Here is an 18,852-nt window from a genome sequence, read left to right as displayed (position 1 = left end):
CTAGAGAAAAGAGTTTGCGCATGCGTACCTTTCAGCGCGTTTTCTAAGAATTTCGAAGAGTCTTTGTGAGAAAATAAATAATCGTTTTTTCCGAGTATACAAAACATTCTGTGATAATACTTCTGTGAGACCAAAATACTGTATTAATAAGTAGAAAATAAGAAAGAATCAGCCTTAAGTTTCAAAAACTGACTTTAAGTTTTCCAGTGTCAAGTAATGTTTCAAAGTCAAATTTGCATATGTTTACAATAACATGAAGACGTTTGACTAATTTGAATACGGATGTTTTTTCACTCGCCGTTACGCTTGTTGGCAAGTCTTTCAAATCAATAACAGATAAATAAATAATTTCAATGTTTCGAAAAGTGCTTCAATCAAAAAAAAACTATTACTAGAATCCCAAAACAAAGCTTATTCTTAACTTTTGATTGAAATCCACGGTAAACGACTCAGTAACACTGCTTTTCAGGCATGCCGTGCTGTGACACGGGACACGCTGGCTACACGTCTTGAGGATTCCAAGACCGCAAAACCACTGTGCGAGTACTGCACTTTCTTTAGTACTTGTAGGAAAGAGAAAAGTAGCAAGACCGAGAACAACTTGGCGCAGACCAACAGAAAAAGAAAGGAATATGAAGGACTGGAAATCATGGGAAGAAGCCAGAATAGTAGAACCAAAACACAGAATTAGATGGATAAAAATATGAAGGCCTTATTGCGCAACCGAGTGCGAAGAGAACGAAACAAAACAATAAAATGTGAAACGAGGATTTTGCATTTTACAGATCTTTAAAATACGAAACCGTCATTTCGCATTTTACAGATGTGTAAAATGCGAAACCACAGACTGTAACCTGGGGCTTTGCGATCCCATGTTTAACAGTAAGCTTACTCACGAAGGTGGATGAAAACTGTGTAGCTCCATGTCTTAGAAAATTAGAGATTACTTTGAATCTCAGTGGGGAGAACAGTGTAAACTTTCCATGTACCAAAAGCCACAAATTATAAACTATATTGAAATACTTCAACTCGTGTTGTTGTGGCGCCATTTTGAATGCACAGGGACTTGTAAAGACATTGTTACGTTTTCGTTGGGAAATTTTAGGAATATGATGTTATGTGTGGCTTTTATACACACTAGACAGTCCCTTTTCTCGTTAAAAAAACACTAAAGTTTCAATTAAGTCTTGTTGAAGACAAGCCTTTTTCAAAAGTACGCCTATCATTATCTCATTCGGTAGATGCCGCTGTGTCCTATGACTACAGGCTTATTTTTACAGCTTTAGGCTTTAGCGAGCAAATCCGATTTACAAAAGTTAACTGTAAGGAATGTGTAAGTCAAACAATACCAATGTGTTGAAATTCCACAGAAGTTTAACGATATCTGTAATATAGCTAACTTATAAACGAGGCTAAACTTGTGCAAATGAGTCTGTGGTCTTAAAAACAGCAATATGCATCGAATGCGAAACTTGTGTATAGACCCCCTGCATTGCTTTCCTAGAGGAATTGGTCAGGGGGTTAAAACAATAACCCATCTTTTCTTATGCAAAAATAATAATCCTTTGTCGGATTCAAAACATAGAACATAGAAGTCGAGACCGAAAGGTGTTCTGGGAAATGACATAGTTATCTTATAATGTATTCATTTGTGCCTTTAAATAAATAAATAATTAATAAACTCTTTATTTACTGAGGGTAGCACTAAATAGCAATATGCTAACAAACCTGTGGCCCTCTAATATATTAAACTATGAAGATATGTGTGTAAAAAACTATAGAATTATGACTACGAGATAAAAACCTTTCTTTCTGTACAACACTCCACGAGTCATATAACCAGATACATCTACTTCCCGAGTACCATTTCGGTCTCACCATCCATGTTCTATGTTTTTTTCCTCGGGATAGCACAGAAGACTAGAAAATAACCAAATAACTTGTTAGCATTTGAAATTTGTGTTAAAAAATAGAAATATAAAATGTTATTGTGCTATATGGACTTGAAGCCTTCGCCTTATGTGAAATTCTGTTCCAATTAATAATAATAATAATAATAATAATAATAATAATAATAATAATAATAATAATAATAATAACAATAATAATAACAATAATTTATTGACAAATATTAATTAAAATAATAATAATATTACAACTCTTTTAAATAACAACAATAGTAATAATAATAAAACAATACAAAAGAGATTATGAATATAAAATAACAAATATATGTACAAATTACTTATGAAAACAAATTTGTAAAATAAATCAGTAGCTCAAAACACGAGTGCAGCTCTTCACACTGATATAGTATTATATTAAAACTATACATTTATTATTAAAATCTAAATAATTCTAAATTTCGCCTACATTGGCGTTAAGATTAAAGTCATTCAAGAACTCATTGTCCTTAAAAAAAGGGGTTCTTGTCCCCCTGACACACATGTGTACTGACTTAATTATTTCAAAAGATAATCGAGTTCTAATCCATGTTATAGTACTTGCATACGTGTCCCCTGTTTTCTTGGTTAACGTCTCAGCAAGGTGCTTTAGAAAAATCTGGCATTCTACCCCCATCTCTCCATTTGTACCGAAAACTAAGGGCGCAAAAGATCTCATATCGACATCGATTACTCTTTGCTGGTATTTTCTCTTTTTTCGCTTTCTTGATCTTTGAAGATTGTAGAAGTGGATTTGTTTTGGTTGCTCTTGGAATTAACATGCGATACTCTTACATCAAAAAATGCAGTTACTCCCCGTGCCCAAAACGATCCAGCTTTGATGTCGAGCCTTGCATCCTGACTTGTGCTCGTAGATTTTAGATCAAATTGTTCGCCATCCAATAATGGGATAAGCTGTGGCTCCTTTTGAACGTTGTTGCAAACCTTGTTTAAAAGTATGGCAAGTAGATCACGGACATTGTCATGTCTCTGTGCAACAAATCCTCCCTTTTTACAAGATAGTGCATGGCTTACCGAAAAGGTGGTCCCACAAGCGCAGGTACTTGGTAAACCTGATAACGGTTTATAATAACGCAGACAAAGAGAGTCTCTGAATTCTTCTTTATTCAAAGTAAGTCCCTGTTCTTTAATTGGTATCGCATTGAGCCATGAGCTTGCTCCTTTGTCTCTTGCTTGGGTTACTTGACGGAGTATGTCAGGTCAATAATAATATGATAATATAATAATAATAATATAATAATAATAATAATATTTATTTATAAAGCACAAATACAAATCTGTTCTTAACGCTAATAAACGAAATAAATAAAAATAGAATAGGCTATTTTAAAAAGGTAAGTCTTAAGTGCAGTTTTAAATGTGGCCAGACTTGATTCATTTCGGAGAGATATTGGCAAAGAGTTCCAGAGTTCAGGAGCAGCTACAGAGAAGGAGCGATGACCATATGATTTGAGATTGTAAAACTGTGCTGATAGAAGAAATTGTGCTGGAGAACGAAGGTTACGAGGAGGTTCGTACTCTGAAATGAGTTCCCGAATATAGATAGGATATTGGCCATGAAAAGCTTTGAAGGTAAGTAGTAAGATTTTATATTTAATTCTAGATTCAATTGGTAGCCAGTGTAGATTAACAAGAATGAGTGTAATGTGGTCATGTTTATTGGGAAAGAGAGATGATTATGGAAGCAGCACTTTGTACAGTTTGTAGTTTATCAAGAAGTTTGTTGGGTAAACCAAAGAGCAGAGAGTTACAATTGTCAAATATTGAATCAAATATTACACCGATGTTCCGAGCATGCATTGAGGGCGTTATCACATCAGAACCAAATTGAAGAGAAGGAAGAGTTAACTGTGGACTGTGCTTTGAAGAAAGTAACAGGCATTCAGTTTTTCCTTTATTTAATTTCAATTTATTTGTAGACATCCAAGCATCAATATCAGATAGACAGTTTTCAATCAGTTTCATGGAATCATTAAGGGACAAATCATCATTACAGGAGAAAGGAATATATAATTGAGTGTCATCGGCATAGAGGTGGAAAGACATTCTGTGTAGTCGAAGGGTATCAGCTACTGGAGAAGTATAAAGAGATGCAACAAAGGACCAAGTACGGAACCTTGAGGTACACCACAATCAAGTTGAAGGGCTTCAGAGGAAAAATCATCAATGGAAACGAATTGAAAGGCTTTGAAATGACTTCTCATCTCATTAATTTTGTTCCAGTTACTCCAGACTGAATGCATTCCTTTCACAGCACTTTACCAGATTTCAAGTAACATCATGTGACCCAAAAATAGCCCATTGATTGGATGGTTTACTCATGTATTATTAACGAGTATGAGAATCATAGTTCATCGTCTCCTTTCTCATAAATGAACAGTGCTCTATCCAGGTATACTTTGGCCTTGTATTTTTCTAGTTTATTAAGGCAAAAACCAAGGTTTTCTAGCGTACTAGCCAGTTGTGAATCATTTTTATTGTTTCCTTTCTCGCGAATTGTCAGTGCTCTTTCCAAGCACAATTTCGCCTTTTCGTGTTGTTTTAGTTCATTAAGGCAGAAACCAAGGTTATTTAGCGTACTAGCCAGTTGTAAATCATTTTTATTGTCTCCTTTCTCGCGAATGGACAGTGCTCTCTCATTGTATGCTTTAGCCTTGTCGTATTCTTTTAGTTGATAATGGCAGAAACCAAGGTTTTCTAGTGTAGTACCCAGTTGTGGATCATTTTCGTTGTCTCCTTTCTCTCGAATGGACAGTGCTCTCTCATAGTATACTTTGGCCTTGTCGTATTCTTTTAGTTCATTATGGCAGAAACCAAGGTTATTTAGCGTAGTAGCCAGTTGTGAATCATTTTTATTGTCTCCTTTCTCGCGAATGGACAGTGCTCTCTCCAAGTACTGTTTGGCCTTTTCGTGTTGTTTTAGTTCATTAAGGCAGAAACCAAGGTTATTTAGCGTAGTAGCCAGTTGTGGATCATTTTCATTGTCTTCTTTCTCGTAAATGGACAGTGTTCTCTCATAGTACGCTTTAGCTTTGTCGTATTCTTTTAGTTCCATATAACAGATACCAAGGTTTTCTATCGTACTAGCCAGTTGTGAATCATTTTCATCATCTCCCTTCTCGTAAATGGACAGTGTTCTCTCATAATACGCTTCAGCCTTGTCGCATTCTTTTAGCTCAATATAGCAGATACCAAGGTTTTCAAGCGTACTACCCAGTTGTGGATCATTTTCATTGTCTTCTTTCTCGTAAATGGACAGTGCTCTCTCCAAGTATACTTTGGCTTTGTCGTATTTTTCTAGTTTATTAAGGCAGAAACCAAGGTTTTCAAGCGTACTAGCCAGTTGTGGATCATTTTCATTGTCTTCTTTCTCATAAATGGACAGTGCTCTATCCAGGTATACTTTGGCCTTGTATTTTTCCAGTTTATTAAGGCAAAAACCAAGGTTATTTAGCGTACTAGCCAGTTGTGAATCATTTTTATTGTCTCCTTTCTCGCGAATGGACAGTGCTCTCTCATAGTATGCTTTAGCCTTGTCGTATTCTTTTAGTTGATAATGGCAGAAACCAAGGTTTTCTAGTGTAGTAGCCAGTTGTGGATCATTTTCATGGTCTCCTTTCTCGCGAATTGACAATGCTTTCTCCAAGTATACTTTAGCCTTGTCGTATTGTTTTAGTCCATAATGGCAGAAACCAAGGTTATTTAGCGTACTAGGCAGTTGTGGATCATTTTCATTGTCTCTTTTCTCTCTAATGGACAGTGCCCTCTCATAGTACGCTCTGGCCTTGTCGTATTCTTTTAATTGATAATGGCAGAAACCAAGGTTATCTACCGTATCTACCAAGTATACTTTAGCCTTGTCGTATTGTTTTAGTCCATAATGGCAGAAACCAAGGTTATTTAGCGTACTAGGCAGTTGTGGATCATTTTAATTGTCTCTTTTCTCTCTAATGGACAGTGCCCTCTCATAGTACGCTCTGGCCTTGTCGTATTCTTTTAATTGATAATGGCAGAAACCAAGGTTATCTACCGTAGTTGCCAGTTGTTGATCATTTTCATTGTCTCCTTTTTCGCTAATGGACAGTGCTCTCTCCAAGTACACTTTGGCCTTGTCGTGTTGTTTTAATTCATTATGGCAGAAACCAAGGTTATTTAGCGTAATAGCCAGTTGTGAATCATTTTCATTGTCTCCTTTCTCGCGAATGGACAGTGCTCTCTCCAAGTACACTTTGGCCTTGTCGTGTTCTTTTAGTTCATTAAGGCAGAAACCAAGGTTATTTAGCGTAATAGCCAGTTGTGAATCATTTTCATTGTCTCCTTTCTCGCGAATGGACAGTGCTCTCTCCAAGTACACTTTGGCCTTGTCGTGTTCTTTTAGTTCATTAAGGCAGAAACCAAGGTTATTTAGCGTAGTAGCCAGTTGTGGATCATTTTCATTGTCTTCTTTCTCGTAAATGGACAGTGTTCTCTCACAGTACGCTTTAGCTTTGTCGTATTCTTTTAGTTCAATATAACAGATACCAAGGTTTTCTATCGTACTAGCCAGTTGTGAATCATTTTCATCATCTCCCTTCTCGTAAATGGACAGTGTTCTCTCATAATACGCTTTAGCCTTGTCGTATTCTTTTAGCTCAATATAGCAGATACCAAGGATTTCTAGTGTAATAGCCAGTTGTGGATCATTTTCATGGTCTCCTTTCTCGCGAATTGACAGTGCTTTCTCCAAGTATACTTTAGCCTTGTCGTATTCTTCTAGTCCATAATGGCAGAAACCAAGGTTATTTAGCGTACTAGGCAGTTGTGGATCATTTTCATTGTCTCTTTTCTCTCTAATGGACAGTGCCCTCTCATAGTACGCTCTGGCCTTGTCGTATTCTTTTAATTGATAATGGCAGAAACCAAGGTGAGTTAGCGTAGTAGCTAGTTGTGGATTATTTTCATTGTCTCCTTTCTCATAAATGGACAGTGCTCTATCCAGGTATACTTTGGCCTTGTATTTTTCTAGTTTATTAAGGCAAAAACCAAGGTTTTCTAGCGTACTAGCGAGTTGTGAATCATTTTTATTGTTTCCTTTCTCGCGAATTGACAGTGCTCTCTCCAAGCACAATTTCGCCTTTTCCTGTTGTTTTAGTTCATTAAGGCAGAAACCAAGGTTATTTAGCGTACTAGCCAGTTGTAAATCATTTCTATTGTCTCCTTTCTCGCGAATGGACAGTGCTCTCTCATAGTATGCTTTAGCCTTGTCGTATTCTTTTAGTTGATAATGGCAGAAACCAAGGTCATTTAGCGTAGTAGCCAGTTGTGAATCATTTTCATTGTCTCCTTTCTCACGAATGGACAGTGCTCTTTCCAGGTATGCTTTAGCCTTGTCGTATTCTTTTAGTTCATTATGGCAGAAACCAAGGTTATTTAGCGTAGTAGCCATTTCTGGATCATTTTCATTGTCTCCTTTCTCACGAATGGACAGTGCTCTCCCATAGTACGCTCTCGCCTCTTCGTATTCTTTTAGTTGATAATGGCAGAAACCAAGGTTTTTTAGCGTACTAACCTGTTGTGGATCATTTTCATTGTCTCCTTTCTCGCGAGTGGACAGTACTTTCTCGAAGTATACTTTGGCCTTGTCGTATTCTTTTAGTTGATAATGGCAGAAACCAAGGTTTTCTAGTGTAGTACCCAGTTGTGGATCATTTTCATTGTCTCCTTTCTCTCGAATGGACAGTGCTCTCTCATAGTATACTTTGGCCTTGTCGTATTCTTTTAGTTCATTATGGCAGAAACCAAGGTTATTTAGCGTAGTAGCCATTTCTGGATTATTTTCATTGTCTCCTTTCTCACGAATTGACAGTGCTTTCTCCAAGTATACTTTAGCCTTGTCGTATTCTTCTAGTCCATAATGGCAGAAACCAAGGTTATTTAGCGTACTAGGCAGTTGTGGATCATTTTCATTGTCTCCTTTCTCACGAATGGACAGTGCTCTCCCATAGTACGCTCTCGCCTCTTCGTATTCTTTTAGTTGATAATGGCAGAAACCAAGGTTTTTTAGCGTACTAACCTGTTGTGGATCATTTTCATTGTCTCGCCTTTCTCGCGAATGGACAGTGCTCTCTCCAAGTACTGTTTGGCCTTTTCGTGTTGTTTTAGTTCATTAAGGCAGAAACCAAGGTTATTTAGCATAGTAGCCAGTTGTGGATCATTTTCATTGTCTTCTTTCTCGTAAATGGACAGTGTTCTCTCACAGTACGCTTTAGCTTTGTCGTATTCTTTTAGTTCAATATAACAGATACCAAGGTTTTCTATCGTACTAGTCAGTTGTGAATCATTTTCATCATCTCCCTTCTCGTAAATGGACAGTGTTCTCTCATAATACGCTTTAGCCTTGTCGTATTCTTTTAGCTCAATATAGCAGATACCAAGGATTTCTAGTGTAGTAGCCAGTTGTGGATCATTTTCATGGTCTCCTTTCTCGCGAATTGACAGTGCTTTCTCCAAGTATACTTTAGCCTTGTCGTATTCTTCTAGTCCATAATGGCAGAAACCAAGGTTATTTAGCGTACTAGGCAGTTGTGGATCATTTTCATTGTCTCTTTTCTCTCTAATGGACAGTGCCCTCTCATAGTACGCTCTGGCCTTGTCGTATTCTTTTAATTGATAATGGCAGAAACCAAGGTGAGTTAGCGTAGTAGCTAGTTGTGGATTATTTTCATTGTCTCCTTTCTCATAAATGGACAGTGCTCTATCCAGGTATACTTTGGCCTTGTATTTTTCTAGTTTATTAAGGCAAAAACCAAGGTTTTCTAGCGTACTAGCCAGTTGTGAATCGTTTTTATTGTTTCCTTTCTCGCGAATTGACAGTGCTCTCTCCAAGCACAATTTCGCCTTTTCGTGTTGTTTTAGTTCATTAAGGCAGAAACCAAGGTTATTTAGCGTACTAGCCAGTTGTAAATCATTTTCATTGTCTCCTTTCTCGCGAATGGACAGTGCTCTCTCCAAGTACACTTTGGCCTTGTCGTGTTGTTTTAGTTCATTAAGGCAGAAACCAAGGTCATTTAGCGTAGTAGCCAGTTGTGAATCATTTTCATTGTCTCCTTTCTCACGAATGGACAGTGCTCTTTCCAGGTATGCTTTAGCCTTGTCGTATTCTTTTAGTTGATAATGGCAGAAACCAAGGATTTCTAGTGTAGTAGCCAGTTGTGGATCATTTTCATGGTCTCCTTTCTCGCGAATTGACAATGCTTTCTCCAAGTATACTTTAGCCTTGTCGTATTGTTTTAGTCCATAATGGCAGAAACCAAGGTTATTTAGCGTACTAGGCAGTTGTGGATCATTTTAATTGTCTCTTTTCTCTCTAATGGACAGTGCCCTCTCATAGTACGCTCTGGCCTTGTCGTATTCTTTTAATTGATAATGGCAGAAACCAAGGTTATCTACCGTATCTACCAAGTATACTTTAGCCTTGTCGTATTGTTTTAGTCCATAATGGCAGAAACCAAGGTTATTTAGCGTAGTAGCCAGTTGTGAATCATTTTCATTGTCTCCTTTCTCACGAATGGACAGTGCTCTTTCCAGGTATGCTTTGGCCTTGTCGTATTCTTTTAATTCGATGAGACACGAACCTAGGCTATTTAGCATCAGCTGTGTATTATTTTGATCATTTCCAGTTTCGTAAATCGTTAGTGCTTTTTCAAAGTACCTTTTTGATGTTTCGTTTTCTCTTAATTTCCTTAATGAAACTCCAATGTTTCGTAGTGTAATGGCCTTGTATGGATGATTTTTATGATATACACTTTCTGTTAATCTTAGAGCTTCTTTATAGAAAGTTGTCGCTTTTTTTTCATCTTTAAAGTTTGATAAACAAACCCCGAGGTCATTAATGGTGTCAGCTACCCGTACATATTCGCTGTCACGCAGTTGTTGCTCGATCTCAAGTGCTCTTTCACAATACGTCTTGGCTTTTTCAAATTCTCCATGACTTTGAAGACTTATAACCAGGATGATTAAGATATCAGCCAAGAGGGTGTTGTTTTCACCCTGACATTTTTCTTGCATCGCCAGGGCTCTCTGTAAATATGCTTCTGCTTTTTCGTGTTGCCCAAGATGCATCAGGCAGACACCCAGGTTCTTTAACGTAATAGCCAGTTCCGGATGATCTCCTCTGTGCAACTTCTCTTCGATCACCAGTGCTTCCTCAAGATGTATTTGTGCTTTTTTGTAATTCTCTAGATCAATATATAAGTCACTCAGACGTTTTAATGTAGTGGCCAAGGCAATGCTTACATCACCACTACTCAGTTTCCCCTCAAAATGGCTTTCCTTATCTTTGTGCGATTTACTCATTACTGCGATATCTGAGTTGAAGTTTTGGTCTTGAGCCATTTCTGGACCACTATGGTATGAACGTTGTTGGATTGACAGACATATTTCTAGGAATATCTCAGAGGCCCCGTAACTTCCCTGCACAAGGCAGATACTTCCTGCTTTGAATAAACAGTCAGCGGCATTGAGAGATTTTGCTGGTAAGGTGGAATGATCCAATAGACGCAGGTTAAGTTTCCTTGATAAAACCACAAAATGTGTCGTAAACGATCGTGTGGCAATGATTTCTGCCTTGGTTACATCGTAAACGTTTTTAAAAGAAACGAGATCTGAAAACACTGACATCAGTTTTGAAATATCCGTTTTATCATCGTCCAACAATTTCTGCAGGCCATGGTAAACCACTTGATGCACACGAATTACTTGTGAAATTTCTACATCTTCAGATAAAATGACCAGCGAACTCAAACTAATATGAGCAGCAACAGCGTCTTGGTCTTTATCAGGCATACAGCTCATTACATATTGCACAACATATTTCAATGGTATTGGTTCATTAGCTATGACTGACAGGAACTGAAAAGCATGCATCATAATCTTGTCTTCAATTACTACCCTCTCAAGAGCAAGCCTGACAGCAGCTGTCATTGATAATTCATACGTCGAACTGGTCTGTTTGTAAGAATCTTCGGTTGCCTCACGCTTTCCTTCTTGTAGTTTGAGCAAATAGTTCTCCCATTTGGTTTTAGGTTGGTCTGTAGAGTTGAATATTCGCTGCACGTAAATAGCTGCACATGCCAAAGCAAGCGGTTGGAAATCAAGAGCACTGGCAATGTTAAGTAAAGTGTCTCGATCACCAGTAGTACCAGAGATTTGGGAAAGTAATGCGATGGTGTCTTCTTTTTGCATCCCTACCTTAAGAGATGAATAATGATATGTATAAGAGTCAAGTGGAATGGATTGACTGTCTTGAGTAGTGACGAGGATTTGACCATCACCACTTGTCTTTTCTCCTGCTTGAGGCAAGTAATTTGAAACTGATTTCAAATCATTTACGTTGTCTACAATGATCAGCCACGATGAATAAATCTGCACTTTTGGATTGATAACACTTTTAATATTTTTGATTTTCTCTTCTGGACGGAGGTCGTTTGATGTCGCAATTCTTGTAACAGAGTCTTCGTCACAGCCGAGTCTGGCAGCAAAATCCACGTACGATCCAAGAAGCGTGTCGATGTTGGATGCGTTGAAGGTGAATACAAACTTAAGATGAGTTGTATCTTCAGGGATTTCGTTAAAGTAGCTATTTCCAATCTGCCTGGCAATCTCACTCTTTCCACATCCGGGGTTACCAGACAAGTAGATCACCGTCGTCTCACTTTTCTTTGTGCTTCTCAACTTTTCCATCTCGTGGTTTATTGTCGTGACTTCATCTGCGCGATCAGTGGTATGATGGGAAGGTTTGGGTGGTAAGACACAGAAGGAATGAAATTTGACATAAAGTTTTCTCTCATTATTTAGCTGTTGTTGAATACTACTTAGTTCCTCTGTCGGAAAACCTTTCTGGGTTTTCACTTCATTCACCTTCGTCGTATCCAGCCCCAACGCCTTAAAGGCAGCCAAGACTTTCAGCATGGTGTCTTCAAAATCCACGTCTGTAAGCTTTCCAACAGGAGTGTGGGCAAAAGCTTTATTGCGGATTTTTCTCAGTTCGTTAACGTTTGTCCATACTGTGGTCACATTTAGATATGATCCGAGACAATCTGAGAAAAGAAGAGCATAAAAGAGACAAGTGCAGTCCCATTCTTTAGTGTTACCGTTTGCCATAATAGTGAGAAGGCTTGCATTACGTCTCTGATTTCTAGGTGATTCCATGTTGCAGAAATCGGTTGCATTTTTGGGTACATCAAGCCATTCGCCGTACGTAGGCTTGTAACGCGCGTTCCATTGTTGCTTGAAAACTGTTCGCATTCCCTCGGGTACATTATGAGTGAAGACGTAACATAGACGGAAGTAGTTGAGATCCTCATCTGTATATTCCGTGGTCTCCATCTGAAATGTGCAAAGATTTCAAATATCAATAATAGCATGAGGAAGCTTGTTTTTTTTCGTTACCAAGGACGCACAAGCACACTGTCGATCCAAGTTTTCGCGTATCTTCTAATTAAGAATGTGTATCTTTTAAGGTGACTGCTACCTAACTAGCAGAGATCCCTGGATAATATCCCTAGCCTATCATCTAGTTAAGCATGTGTGTCTTTTAAGGTGACTGCTACCCTACTAGCATAGATCCCTGGATAATATCCCTAGCCTATCATCTAGTTAAGCATGTGTGTCTTTTAAGGTGACGGCTACCTTACTAGCAGAGATCCCTGGATAATATCCCTAGCCTATCATCTAGTTAAGCATGTGTATCGTTGAAGGTGACTGCTACCTTACTAGCAGAGATCCCTGGATAATATCCCTAGCCTATCATCTAGTTAAGCATGTGTGTCTTTTAAGGTGACGGCTATCCTACTAGCAGAGATCCCTGGATAATATCCCTAGCCTATCATCTAGTTAAGCATGTGTGTCTTTTAAGGTGACTGCTACCCTACTAGCAGAGATCCCTGGATAATATCCCTAGCCTATCATCTAGTTAAGCATGTGTATCGTTGAAGGTGACTGCTATCCTACTAGCATAGATCCCTGGATAATATCCCTAGCCTATCATCTAGTTAAGCATGTGTATCGTTGAAGGTGACTGCTACCTTACTAGCAGAGATCCCTGGATAATATCCCTAGCCTATCATCTAGTTAAGCATGTGTGTCTTTTAAGGTGACTGCTACCCTACTAGCAGAGATCCCTGGATAATGTCCCTAGCCTATCATCTAGTTAAGCATGTGTGTCTTTTAAGGTGACTGCTACCCTACTAGCAGAGATCCCTGGATAATATCTTTAGCCTATCATCTAGTTAAGGCATCGGTAGTACAATTCCGAAGGTCGTGGGTTCGAATCCCAGCGAGGTCGGAAATTAATTTTTCCGAATTTAATTCCAAGGGCTTTCGCCCGGAATAACCTCGTTCCCAAGCACTACAACTTACCTATATTATCTTCTACTATTTCATTAGTGCCACGCGGTCCACATACTCTCATCTTTGCATCATAATTACCGCAACCTAACATCTATTTCACCCCGGCCTGCTCTCAGTCTGACCTCTAGCTCAGCTGGTAGAGCATCGGTAGTACAATTCCGAAGGTCGTGGGTTCGAATCCCAGCGAGGTCGGAAATTAATTTTTCCGAATTTAATTCCAAGGGCTTTCGCCCGGAATAACCTCGTTCCCAAGCACTACAACTTACCTATATTATCTTCTACTATTTCATTAGTGCCACGCGGTCCACATACTCTCATCTTTGCATCATAATTACCGCGACCTAACATCTATTTCACCCCGGCCTGCTCTCAGTCTGACCTCTAGCTCAGCTGGTAGAGCATCGGTAGTACAATTCCGAAGGTCGTGGGTTCGAATCCCAGCGAGGTCGGAAATTAATTTTTCCGAATTTAATTCCAAGGGCTTTCGCCCGGAATAACCTCGTTCCCAAGCACTACAACTTACCTATATTATCTTCATCTAGTTAAGCATGTGTGTCTTTTAAGGTGACTGCTACCTAACTAGCAGAGATCCCTGGATAATATCCCTAGCCTATCATCTAGTTAAGCATGTGTGTCTTTTAAGGTGACGGCTACCCTACTAGCAGAGATCCCTGGATAATATCCCTAGCCTATCATCTAGTTAAGCATGTGTGTCTTTTAAGGTGACGGCTACCTTACTAGCATAGATCCCTGGATAATATCCCTAGCCTATCATCTAGTTAAGCATGTGTATCGTTGAAGGTGACTGCTATCCTACTAGCATAGATCCCTGGATAATATCCCTAGCCTATCATCTAGTTAAGCATGTGTGTCTTTTAAGGTGACTGATACCCTACTAGCAGAGATCCCTGGATAATATCCCTAGCCTATCATCTAGTTAAGCATGTGTATCGTTGAAGGTGACTGCTATCCTACTAGCATAGATCCCTGGATAATATCCCTAGCCTATCATCTAGTTAAGCATGTGTATCTTTTAAGGTGACTGCTACTTTACTAGCAGAGATCCCTGGATAATATCCCTAGCCTATCATCTAGTTAAGCATGTGTGTCTTCTAAGGTGACTGCTACCCTACTAGCAGAGATCCCTGGATAATATCCCTAGCCTATCATCTAGTTAAGCATGTGTATCGTTTAAGGTGACTGCTACCATACTAGCAGAGATCCCTGGATAATATCCCTAGCCTATCATCTAGTTAAGCATGTGTGTCTTTTAAGGTGACGGCTACCCTACTAGCATAGATCCCTGGATAATATCCCTAGCCTATCATCTAGTTAAGCATGTGTATCGTTGAAGGTGACTGCTACCTTACTAGCAGAGATCCCTGGATAATATCCCTAGCCTATCATCTAGTTAAGCATGTGTGTCTTTTAAGGTGACGGCTACCCTACTAGCATAGATCCCTGGATAATATCCCTAGCCTATCATCTAGTTAAGCATGTGTGTCTTTTAAGGTGACGGCTACCCTACTAGCATAGATCCCTGGATAATATCCCTAGCCTATCATCTAGTTAAGCATGTGTATCGTTGAAGGTGACTGCTACCTTACTAGCAGAGATCCCTGGATAATATCCCTAGCCTATCATCTAGTTAAGCATGTGTGTCTTTTAAGGTGACTGCTTCCCTACTAGCAGAGATCCTTTTTTGTATTTCTATTTTTGTTTTTTAATCTTTTCGTATTACTGGCTTTTGTTTTTGTTGTTTTAGCAATCATTAAGAAAGAGGAATCTCTGCCCGGACTCGGCACTTTTCTGTCTGAGCATGCGTCGAGTTGTTATCCAAAAACCTGGATGATAAGAATCAGCAAACCCAAATGTTATCTGGCGAAATTTGTGCCTGAATAAGGGTAGGTGTGATTTTATCGTCCATTATTTTCTTGAAGAAATCATTGTATAAAGTTGACTGCTATTAAAAGTGTTTGCCATGGTATTGAACCTTGTTGATTGCCATTACAAAATTATTTTATCAAAATTGCAAACTTCTTCAGCTGTACTGGGCCTCTGTGCATGACACAGGCAGCCCAGTGAACGCCTATAGGGCGTCTTGTTCCTAATCCTTCGCTTAGCCTAGAATCTCATCAACTAACGAAAAAAGAACATGCGTAGACATTAGTTTCCGACACGTGATATGCAGCCCCGCCCCCAATCAATCACTTTGGTAATTTAGTGACATTGATTGAGAAGATATAAGTGCCGGTTCCAAAACACGATATGTTGTGGATCCGTGGATTTTAAATCCACTCTGTTCCGGATGTAGGATTTTTTATTCACCGGACTCGGTGGATCGGCTTATCATACCATGATTTATTGTATTGTACGAGACACGTTTCGTTGTCCATTGTGGTATATTCACGAGGTAGTTGAATATTGTGTGTCGACAATGCCGTGGTTATGATTGTCAGTGACTGTCGTTTTTTTTTTTTTTTTTTTTTTTTTTTTTTTTTTCGGATGAGAAAATGTTCGCGTCCACACGCAGCGTATTCGTATCGTATTCGAATCGTTTTCACTGTCCACACGTATCCGGAAATTTCTTGATCCGCCCTGATGCACGCTAGTGCCTAGTCCATTTGACAGATAGTTTTTCTTATTGAGCATGCTCAAAATCGTGTTAACGTCATCGTATTCGAAAATTTGCGGATACGACCGTCCACACGTATCCGTATTCGGAGCGTATTCGAAAATGTCCACTCTGGAGACCGTTTTCGAAAATTTCCGGATACGTATACAAAAATTTCCGGATACGTGTGGACGCAACCCGTATCCGCTATAAAACATTTGCGGATACAAAAATTTCCGGATACGTGTGGACGGGGCTTAAAGTTCATGTATCAAGAAATTTCTATTATGTCACATATTTATTTCAATCTCATATTTGCGACAAATATTTTATATCTATTGCATATTTCAAAATAACTTACAAATTTCGCGCGCGCTGATTGTTTATTTTTTATAATCAATAAGAGGACAGACAGATAAAGCTGACATCAACGAGCGCGCGCTCCTTCCGTTGGTTGTTTTGATCGCTAAAAATGAGAAGTTTTTATCGTTTTTGTTATTGTAAAAAACAAATAGACATCATCGGCTACGCCTCGTGGATCCACACTACTTTGACATGTGATGACCCAATTTATCGTCAATAAGAGGACAGACACATAAAAAACTAATGTCTATTTGTTAACTATATCCTAAGATATCAAGAGATCGAGGGCCACTTTTTCAGGTTTATTCAATTTTAGTTTATTCAATTTCGAACACGATGGAAGGGCCACTAGGGCCACTTTTTTATATTTTTTATATTTTTGATCATAAACCCTAAAATAAATAAAATGAATGGAGTAAAGGTTTATGATACGCAGTCACTCAACCGAAGGACTATTAAGTTAAGCAGGCACTCAGCCGAAGAACATGCCATGTATTGAATACGAAGATATAACTAGCTAAAAACTAGTATTGTATTGAATACATTTACTCTGCTCCTAATTAGTATTCAAAATGCGACGATTTCTTCAATGGAGTACGACGTCCGAGAACTCTTGATTCGGATGGCGAGCCATCAAAATTTCCCGACTGTCGAGACTTTTAGCACCGAAAAGTATGAGGGAAAGGACAATTTGGACTAGTGACCATTTCGACATGAAAATGTCCCGATTATTGAACTGTCCCGACCATCGCCCTTTAAAATAGTCATTTTCGTCTGTTCTTACGGCACTTATGCCACACGGATCAAAGTGATCGATTTACTTCAATTCCAATTCTGGTCTGTGATTTGGCTTACGTAATTCGATTTTACTGCTTTATAAACATGCACATTCGGACGGAAATTTTATAGCCCGCTTTAAAATCGAAATGCTTCATTTAAAACGTAAATACAGGCTAATATTTGCTCAAGATCTCTCTCATAATTGCTTTACATTTTATAATTTTATAATTGATCGATATTTTTTAATGAATCGCTATTTTTTGAAGAAAGTTAATTGAGGGAGATCATAACGCTGCGAACGGCAAAGAACAAACCCTGGAATGTGATTTGCAAATTATTTATTCTGCTTCTTTAATCAAATAGAATCTTAAGAAGAAAAAAAGCAAAACGAATTAAAAAAAACAAAACATAATTAAGCAATTAAAGACAGCGGATTTCTTTGTTCCTCTGCTCTAGCCAACTCTAGCTGGAATACTAATTTTGTACGATTTTATTATTGACGATGATTATGTTAGGTATGCACATTTTAAATTATAACTTCATCGTCACAGAAATAGATCGCTTGCTTTGCAACAATTTTCACTTAATACAAACTATTGTAAACTGACAATAACCAACAATCAATGAAAGTGTTACCTTTTCTATCTCATATTTGCCTTCATCTTCAGATGAGCAGATTGAGAAGACCTTTTCATCGCCGGAGAACGTCGGTCTTGCAGGAACTAAAACAAATACTTCGTTTATATTCAACTATGCTGCAATTGCGTTTATTGCTGAACCATGACAGGAGTCACTGAGGGGGAGGAGGTGAAATATGCAACTAAGCACCTTTTTTACATTGATGGTCTAAACATTTAGATCACTTAGGAGTCAAACTACGGGTGTATTCTACATTACTTCGCAATTATTAGTATAGGAAATCGCACGATCTCGAGTGCAATTCCGGAATTTATAGGTACGAGTGATGTTTTGAAAGTTTTCAAAATTGGACAAGCCTTTAGGCGAGTTCAATTTCAGAACTTTCAAAACATCTCGAGTATCTATAAATATTCCGAAATTGTACCCAGAAGATTGTGCGATTTTTTGTTTATAATACACTCAACAAAACTGAGCAAGGTAATTGGGACTCTAGAGAGTACCATTTGGGATTTAACTGTACTGCTATTGTTCAATCAGAATCGAGTAATTTTGTAGAATGTATTATAATTAATGTAACATGATAGATTGGCAAACTATCTTGTCATCACAGAAATACATCGTTAATTCTGCAACAATTTCCACTTAATACAGACTAACTGACAATAGTCAACGATAAATGAAAGTGTTACCTTTTCTATCACATATTTGCCTTCATCTTCAGATGAGCAGATTGAGACCCTTTCATCGCCGGAGAACGTCGGTCTTGCAGGAACTAAAACAAATACTTCGTTTATATTCAACTATACAGCAATTGCGTTTATTGCTCAACCATGACAGGAGTCACTGAGGGGGAGGAGGTGAAATATGCAACTAAGCAACTTTTTTTCCCGTGGATGAGTCTAAAAATTTAGATCACTTAGGAGTCAAACTATGGGTGTATTCTACATTACTTCGCAATTATTAGTATAGGAAATCGCACGATCTCGAGTGCAATTCCGGAATTTATATGTACGAGTGATGTTTTGAAAGTTTTCAAAATTGGACTCGCCTTTAGGCGAGTTCAATTTCAGAACTTTCAAAACATCTCGAGTATCTATAAATTCC

General features: G+C 38.4%; 1 long non-coding RNA gene and 1 pseudogene across 2 annotated transcripts in view; one reads left to right on the top strand and one right to left on the bottom strand.

Moving 5' to 3' along the window:
* The window catches only part of LOC148910574 (uncharacterized), a 40,044-nt gene extending 21,600 nt beyond the window's left edge, over positions 1 to 18,444 (top strand). Inside the window, exon 2 of the long non-coding RNA XR_016119965.1 lies at positions 17,778 to 18,444. This is a non-coding gene — a long non-coding RNA (uncharacterized LOC148910574). The remainder of the gene's footprint in view (positions 1 to 17,777) is intronic.
* Positions 3,846 to 18,505, bottom strand: LOC116298544 (uncharacterized; annotated as a pseudogene). The gene is made up of 3 exons (XR_016119966.1): positions 18,438 to 18,505; positions 17,746 to 17,831; positions 3,846 to 12,329 (listed from the first exon to the last, which is right to left on the bottom strand). The product of XR_016119966.1 is annotated as an uncharacterized LOC116298544 (transcript).
* Between the last annotated feature and the right edge of the window lie 347 nt (positions 18,506 to 18,852).

Source organism: Actinia tenebrosa, unplaced genomic scaffold (assembly GCF_029948245.1).
Source record: "Actinia tenebrosa isolate PJP-AT-01 unplaced genomic scaffold, QUT_ActTen_1.0 PGA_scaffold16__25_contigs__length_10494907, whole genome shotgun sequence".
NCBI classification, from domain to species: Eukaryota; Metazoa; Cnidaria; class Anthozoa; order Actiniaria; family Actiniidae; genus Actinia; species Actinia tenebrosa.
This window is presented reverse-complemented; position numbering and strand designations above follow the sequence as displayed.